The sequence below is a fragment of the Pseudophryne corroboree genome, chromosome 2 (assembly GCF_028390025.1).
Source record: "Pseudophryne corroboree isolate aPseCor3 chromosome 2, aPseCor3.hap2, whole genome shotgun sequence".
NCBI lineage: Eukaryota > Metazoa > Chordata > Amphibia > Anura > Myobatrachidae > Pseudophryne > Pseudophryne corroboree.
In genome coordinates, this window is record NC_086445.1 from 484,019,114 (window position 1) to 484,026,118 (window position 7,005).

Sequence of the window (7,005 nt, forward strand, 5' to 3'; positions counted from 1 at the left end):
TGTGGCAGTACAGGCGATCTCACTAGATCACCAGGGCATGGGCGCAGGTCGGGTTTTCTCTCTAAACCAGTTTAATAAAGCCCACAGTACCCGGTGGTTTTGCCAGCAGGGGGTTAAGGCTTAGACCTGAAGCCCCTCCCCCAGCCCCAGGGCGCCATTTCCCGCAAATGTTCCCGCCCTGGAGCTGCATATCTGTCTCTCCCTCCCTCCCTGTCAGTGTCTGGGCGCCATTATCCCCCAGCTTCACTGTTCCTGGGACTGCTTGGGCAAATCCTCCTGTGTAAAGCCGCCTGGTTGTCAGTGCTGTGATTTTACATGACACTTAAGTATTCTACCTCCCTTTTTAGACAGTGATAGTTAAGAAAGAGTGCATTTAGTCAGGGTTTTCTAGTACAATTACCCTGTGATAAACATCCAGTTCTTACTGTGTAGTGTTATATCTATTGACTATATAGTTATATATATAAGCTAGTCCAGTGCAGTATTATTGTTAGTAATAACCTCTGCATTGTACAAACTGTGACTATCTGTGTGTGCATTTGATAGCTGAGTGGTGTCCATTTCGTGTCTTTCACTCAACTTGCTATCCCTATATTCTATAACCTGAGGGGGCTTGGTGCGTCAGGTTTTATATTGATATAGGATTTTTCACAAAGATATACTTTATTACGTATTTTTCTCTGTGATTTAGTCACCATATCTCTCCTTTATCTCTGCTAGTGCTGACTACACTGCGCAGGGGTTTGGGTAAGAGGTATTGTGCTGCTGCCAATTGTACTGTGTTACCTGATACTGCAAGTTATATCATGTCTGCTTCTGAGGGTAACGGTTCTGGGGCTGAACACACTGCCGGTGTTGCTGAAGCCACAGATCCCTATGAGGGAAATATAGCAGCTGTGGGCACTGGTTCTGGGGGCTCCTTGCCCCCCAGTGGGACTGTGGCAACGGAGGCACATAATGACCCACCATGGGCCGCTTTTTCCACGCTTCTGCATACGCTAGTTCATAAACTAACACCCCCTATGGGACCCCCATTGCTGGTACAACCGTATGTGGTCCCTGCAGCTAACCCGCCGTGGGCGGACGATTTATCTGCTCAATTGAAGAAGTTGAACCAGTCCCTGACTACTAAAAAGTCTGACCATCGCTCGCCTAAATCCAAGGGGTCCTCTAAGCGAGCACTTGTCTCCTCACAATCCACTGCTGTCACTGACACCTCGTCTGATGAAGACGGCACTTACACTGACCCCACAGGTTCTGACTCAGATACGGCTGATGGGGAGGGTAGTTCACATGTGAATGTTCCTGATCTTTTGGAGGCTATTAAGTTAATTCTATAGATTACGGATGATCCCGAGCCATCCGTCCCTCCTAAGAAACCTAATAGGTTCAAGCGTCAGAAGGTGGTTAAACAAGTTTTACCTCACTCTGATCACCTAGTGGATATACGTCAGGAATCCTGGGAAAACCCGGGTACGAAGTTTGTGCCTCAAAAGAAGATGCTGGCTCGCTATCCCCTCGCTCCAGAGCTGTCTAAGAATTGGGAAACGCCTCCTCCAGTGGACTCACATGTGGCTAGGATGGTGGTTTCCTCAGCTCTGTTTGTCACTACCATCACGTCTCTAAAAGAGCCTACGGATAAACATGTGGAGGGTTGTCTGAAAGTGATTTACACCCTCACGGGTGCTGCACAAAGGCCCACTATTGCAGCTACATGGGCTGCAAAGGCTATTGAAGCATGGGCCTTGGAGTTAGAAGCTGAAATCTTCTCTGACAATGCTAGACAATGCTTGTCATATATTGTCACAGCTTCTCGCTATATTAAAGAGGCGGCTTCTGATGCCGGTATCCTAGCAGCCAAGGCCTTTACTACGTCAGTCCTGGCTCGCCGGATATTGTGGCTGAGATCCTGGTCTGTGGATCTGGACTCTAGAAAAACCCTGGAGGTACTCCCTTTCAAGGGAGATATTCTGTTTGGGGAGGACTTAAATAAGATAGTGGCTGACTTGGCTACTGCCAAAACTGCCTGTCTGCCAAGTACCGCTCCTTCTATGTCGAAGGCTAAAGGTACGACCTTTCGTCCTTCAGGTAAAGCATAAGGTCAGGCGTACAACAAGCAGGCCCGCACTTCGAAACCTGGTAAGCCGAAGCCAAAAAGAGCCTGGCGGCCCGTCAGCCAGCTTCCAAGGCTGATAAGCCTGCCGCCTGACGGGGCGGGCCTCCCCCTGGGGGATCTCAGGGTGGGGGGCCGGCTTCTAGGGTATACCCAGGAATGGTTGAAAACCACTTCAGATGCCTGGGTACGGGAAGTCGTCACTCGAGGTTACGCCTTAGCCTTCAAAAACCGACCCCCTCATCGATTTTGCCAGACAGACGTCCCGTCGGATCAGACAAAGTCAAACACTCTGCATTCGGTGCTACAGACCATCCTGGATACAGGAGTCGTAGTACAGGTGCCTCTTGCGCAGAGGGGCCGGGGGTACTATTCTCCGCTGTTTCTAGTCCCGAAACCGAATGGGTCCTCCCGGCCCATTCTCAACCTCAAGGCATTGAACAGGTTTGTGAAGGTTTCCAAGTTCCGTATGGAAACCCTTCGCTCTATAGTTCTGGCCTGTTAACATGGGGACTACATGGTCTCCCTGGACATACAGGATGCTTACCTGCATATTCCTATAGCAGCGTCACATCAGCAATACCTGAGGTTTGCTATTGGCAACCTCCATTACCAGTTTCGGGCGTTACCTTTTGGTTTAACAACGGCTCCGCGAGTCTTCACCAAAGTAATGGCAGTGCTGACGGTGGTACTCCGCCATCAAGGGTTCAGGATACTGCCGTATCTGGACGACTTGTTAATCCTGGCAAATTCCCCAGAAATTCTCCTTCGTCATCTGGATATGACAGTCCGGTTTCTACAAGCCCACGGGTGGCTCATCAACTGGAAGAAATCCTCCCTGATCCCTGCTCAGAGCATGGTGCATCTGGGAGCGCTATTGGATACTCATGACCAGAGGTTGTTCTTGTGCCAGGAGAAGGTCCTGAAGCTTCAGGACAGGATTTGTTGCTTCCTTTCTCGTCCGCAAGTGTCGATACATTCGGCGATGCAGGTGCTGGGCCTCATGGTATGAGCATTCGACATGGTGGAGTATGCTCAATTCCATTCTCACCCCCTCCAGAGGCTGATTCTAGCCAAGTGGGATGACCTGCCTCACCGGATCAGGTCTCAAATGATCTCATTGACTCCGGAGGTCCGTCTATCGCTGCTCTGGTGGCTCCAGGACCAACAATTGTGCAGGGGCCATCCCTTCTGGATGTCCAACTGGGTCCTGTTGACGACAGATGCCAGTCTAAGAGGTTGGGGCGCAGTGCTGGAGCGACACTCCCTTCAGGGTCGGTGGACCAAGGAGGAATCTCTGCTCTCGATCAACATTCTGGAATTGCGGGCGGTCTTCAATGCATTGATCCTGGCCCAGCATTTAATTCAGAACCGTCCTGTTCAAGTACAGTCGGGCAACGCCACCACAGTGGCTTACATAAATCATCAAGGCGGCACTTGAAGCCGTTTGGCAATGAAGGAAGTCTCACGGATTCTACATTGGGCGGAACGCCATCTACTGGCCATATCGGCAATCTTCATTCCGGGAGTCCTGAATTGGGAAGCAGACTTTCTCAGTCGTCAGGACGTGCATGCCGGCGAGTGGGGCCTCCATCCAGAAGTGTTTCAACTCCTAGTGGAAAAGTGGGGTTTTCCAGACGTAGATCTGATGGCGTCTCGACACAATCACAAGGTTCCGGTCTTCGGAGCAAGGACAAGGGATCCTCAAGCAGCATTCGTGGATGCGCTGGCAGTGCCGTGGAGGTTTCAGCTGCCGTACGTGTTCCTTCCGGTGTCGCTCCTGCCCAGGATAATTCGGAAGTTCAAGCAAGAAAAGGAATTCTGCTTCTCATAGCTCCAGCGTGGCCCAGACGGCACTGGTTCTCAGACCTGCAGGGCCTATCGTCAGAGCGTCCAATTCTGCTTCCACAACGCCCAGACCTCCTCGTTCAGGGCCCATGTGTCTACCGGGACCTAGCCCCGCTGTCTTTGACGGCGTGGCTCTTGAAGCTTCCGTCTTGAGGGCTAAGGGTTTTTCTGAAGAGGTCATTAAAACTATGTTGCAGGCCCGGAAACCGGCTTCTGCTCGGATTTACCATAGGGTCTGGCATTCCTACTTTGTTTGGTGCGCATCTAACAATTATGACGCTTCCAAGTTTAGTACAGCCAAACTTTTGGCTTTTCTGCAGAAGGGCCTGGATTTAGGCCTGCGTCTGGCCTCCCTCAAGGTTCATATTTCTGCCTTGTCGGTGTGGTTTCAGAGAAAAATTGCGACTTTACCTGATGTTCATACATTCACTCAGGGTGTGTTGCATATCCAACCTCCCTATGTCCCGCCTGTGGCTCTTCGGGACTTCTCGGTGGTTTTGGAGGCGTTGCAGGAGCCTTCCGTTTGAACCCCTTGGTTCAGTTGACCTGAAGTGGCTTTCCCTTAAGGTGGTGTTCTTGCTGGCTATTGCCTCTGCTAGAAGAGTGTCGGATTTGGGTGCCTTGCCTTGTAGTTCCCCATATCTGATTTTTCACCGTGACTGGGCGGTTCTTAGGACTTGTCCCGGATATTTACCTAAGGTGGTTTCTTCGTTCCACCTTAAACAGGAGATTGTTGTTTCCGGCCTTTGTCTCTCCTGATTTGTCTATCAAAGAGCGGTCTTTGGATGTGGTACGGGCTCTCCGTATCTATGTGAAGAGAACTGCTTCTATTCGAAAATCTGATTTACTCTTTGTTTGTTTGGATTTCACAAACGTGGCTGGCCTGCTCACAAGCAGACCCTGGCCAGGTGGATTAGAATGGTGATTGAACATGCTTATGTGAAGGCTGGTCTGTCAGCTCCTGCTCACATTATGGCCCACTCTACTCGGTCTGTTGGACCTTCTAGGGCGGCCCAACGTGGTGCGACCCTTGACCAATTGTGCAAGGCGGATACGTGGTCCTCCGGGAACACGTTCATAAGGTTCTATGCCTTCGATACTGCCGCTTTCCAGGATGCTTCCTTTGGATGCCAGGTATTTGTGCCCGCTACAGTGCGTCCCCTCCCATAAGGAACTGCTTTAGGACATCCCCATTGTCCCTCCTTGTGGAGCCCGGTGTACCCCGCAGCAGAAAACGAGTTTTATGGTAAGAACTTACCATTGTTAAAATTCTTTCTGCGAGGTACACTGGGCTCCACAAGGCGCCTACCCTGACGCACTTAGCTTCTTCGGGTTGGTATGGCATTAGCCGCTGACACTTCTCTTGTCGTGAGAGTGTGGTGTATGTGGCTACTAACCGTTGTCGTCTTTTTTCCTGCTACTGCATTGGGCTGGTTAACTAAAAACTGAGCTCCTGTGCAGGGAGGCGGGATTATAGAGGAGGCGGCGCTGTGCATTCTGGGAACAGTCAAAGCTTTGAGCCTGTTGGTGCCTCGGATCAAGATCCTACACTTCACCCCATTGTACAATCCTTGTGGAGCCCAGTGTACCTCGCAGAAAGAGATTTAACAAAGGTAAATTCTTACCATAAATCTCGTTGTATTGAGCATGCTCCCTAATCCCTGTCTTTACAAATAGGATATCTTTATATGGGATTCCCATAACTAGAAATTTTTTTTTTAATTATTATTGCTTTCCATAATCAGGAAAAAGACTTAGGGGGGTATCCAATTATCCACAGTAAAACATTAGGCGTGAAAACTTTTGTGAGTTATGACGATGTTTCACTGATATTTTCTTTTTTACAGGCTATCCAATTAGGATCGTCCATAAAATAAAATAAAATTCTCAAGAAAACACACTGGTTCAGTGAAACCTGTGTATTTTCACCGAGCACAGACCTGTTTTCGCAGGTGAAACAAAATCCCAGCTAAAGCACGGCTCATGTCGGTTTATCAGGGCTAGTTCGATAGCCCCCAGCAAAGCAATTACCTGCAATCAATAACCGCAGGTAATTGGATACTGCCCTTAGATTATTGGGCACCTTTGGGAAAGCAGATATCTGTGGGAACATTTAAAGCCCAAATCAAACTTGTGAAAGGAATTCAAATAATAATTTCTGTAGCGGGATACACTGGGGTTACACAAGGAATAACATTGGGGTGTAGAGTAGAATCTTAATCCGAGGCTCCAACAGGCTAAAAGCTTTGACTGTTCCCAAGATGCTCAGCGCCGCCTCCTCTATAACCCCGCCTCCGTGCACAGGAGCTCAGTATGTAAGTTGGTGCCCTGCAGGAAGGACACTAACAGGCAGGGCTGCTCCAGCAGCCCTGAAAAGAGCTTTTTTAAAAGAAGATAGAAGACTTCAAGGGCTGCAGCAGAGGCACTCTTAGTGCTAGATGTAGTTCTGACATCTCCTGCTGTAGCTCCATCACCTCCCCCGGCGGCGCTGTATACTCCCGCGTCCCTGGTTGCCGGGTACTTACAGCGGAGGCTCCGGTTCTTCACCTAGGGCACACACACTTGCCGTAGCTCTCCAGGATCACGTGGCTGCATCAAGGGAGGAGGTAACAGGATCCCCCAGGTTGGACCCGCCGAAAATCGCGTATCCGGCCTGGCCATTAGGAGGCGGGCCGCGAGCGCTGGTGTGGACACTGTGTTGGTACAGGGACCCCACTAGACCACCAGGGCAGGGGCACAGGTCGGTTATATATATAACCGTTTTATTATGGCCCACAGTACCCGGTGGTGAAGTCCAGCAAGGGGATAAGGCTCTGATCTGTAGCCCCTCCCCCAGCCCCTGGGCGCCATTTAGAGTAAATGTTCCCGCCCTGGAGCTGCATCTCTCTGTCTCCCTCACTCCCTGTCAGCGTTTGGGCGCCATTACACACATGCTACGCTGACTCTGGGACTGGTGGGCAATGCCACCTCTGTAATGCCGCCTGCTTCATCAGTGCTGTGCATTTACAGGACACTTAAGTATTCTACATGTCGTCTAGACAGTG